The following is a 1,492-nucleotide window of genomic DNA, read 5'->3' as shown; positions in this document are numbered from 1 at the left end:
TATATATATATATATTATATATACATGCCTTTCCTGCAACACCACTACTACTACTACCATTGCCACCACTAGCACTACAACGACACAACCACCTCTACTATCACTGTCACCATAGCAACAACCACTTCCATCACATCCCCCCACCACCACCACCATCTCCTTGAATCACCCTACATCCTGTGTGACAACTATATAAAGACACATTTATTTCATTCAGCTGGGATTTTTTTAAAAAGGGGCCACTATAATTAGATTTTTACTGTTGTCATTATTAGTATTGTTGTTGTTGGTGCTTTTGTTGTTGTTGTTGTTGTTGTTGTTGTTCTTCTTCTTCTTGTCATGCTTTTTATACTGTGTCTTGTCCAGAGACATTGGCTAACTGCAAGTCGAGCATTTTACAGCGAGGAGCATTATTTGAGCGGCTATGAAATTCGTTATCGGCAGAATCGTTAGCACGCCGACGAAAATGCTTAGCAACACTTCATCGGTCTTGATGTTATGGGTTCAAATTCTGCTTAGGTCAAGCCTCTGCCTTTCATCTCTCCAGGGTCGATAAATTAAGAAATTAAGAACCAGTTGTGTATCAGAGTTGATGTAATTGACTATTCTCTTCTACCCCCCACCCAAGACTTCGGGCCTTTTGCCTATAGCAGAAAAAATTATCGTTATTGCGAAACAAACTGGCAGAATCGTTAGGACGCCGGGCGAAATGCCTACCAGTATTTCGTCTGCCGTTCCGTTCTGAGTTCAAATTCCGCCAAGGTCAACTTTGCCTTTCATCCTTTCGGGGTCGATTAGATAAGTACCAGTTACGCACTGGAATTGATGTTATCGACTTAATCCATTTGTCTGTCCTTGTGTGTCCCGTGTATGTGCCCCCACAGGAAATGTGTCAAGACCGACAGGAAGCGGTGCTGCTTCCTAGTGCTAAATAGCAGTAGTATTATTCCCTTCATGGGACTGTCACATTAAGTTGACAGCATACAACTACACTGGACACCAAACCAGAATCTATGAGGTCCCATAATTTTTGTAGCAATATCAATGGCAGGTTAACTAGGAAGTTAGTTTTTGTGTGCGGCAGATGTTCAGGTGCAATAAACACTGTAAATATGCAGAAAACAACTTCTGTCTCATTCCAGGGGGAAAAACTAGACATAGTTGATAGCTTCTGCTACCTGGGTGACCAAGTTAGTAGTGGGGGTGGGTGCACTGAAAGTGTAGCTACTAGAATAAGAATAGCCTGGGCAAAGTTCAGAGAGCTCTTACCCCTGCTGGCGACAAAGGGCCTCTCACTCAGAGTAAAAGGCAGACTGTATGATGCATGTGTACGAACAGCCATGCTACATGGCAGTGAAACATGGGCCGTGACTGCTGAGGACATGCGTAAGCTCGCAAGGAATGAAGCCAGTATGCTCCAATGGATGAGTAATGTCAGTGTGCATACTCGATAGAGCGTAAGTATCTTGAGAGAAAAGTTGAACATAAGAAG

General features: G+C 43.0%; 1 long non-coding RNA gene across 1 annotated transcript in view; it reads left to right on the top strand.

Annotated features, from left to right (window-relative positions):
- LOC128251459 (uncharacterized) overlaps window positions 1-1,492 on the top strand; it is an 11,696-nt gene that overhangs the window by 5,107 nt on the left and 5,097 nt on the right. The window lies entirely within an intron of this gene.

Source organism: Octopus bimaculoides, unplaced genomic scaffold, assembly GCF_001194135.2.
Source record: "Octopus bimaculoides isolate UCB-OBI-ISO-001 unplaced genomic scaffold, ASM119413v2 Scaffold_122307, whole genome shotgun sequence".
Classification (NCBI taxonomy): domain Eukaryota; kingdom Metazoa; phylum Mollusca; class Cephalopoda; order Octopoda; family Octopodidae; genus Octopus; species Octopus bimaculoides.
The sequence above is the reverse complement of the archived record's forward strand: the minus strand, read 5'-3'. Positions and strand labels throughout refer to the sequence as shown.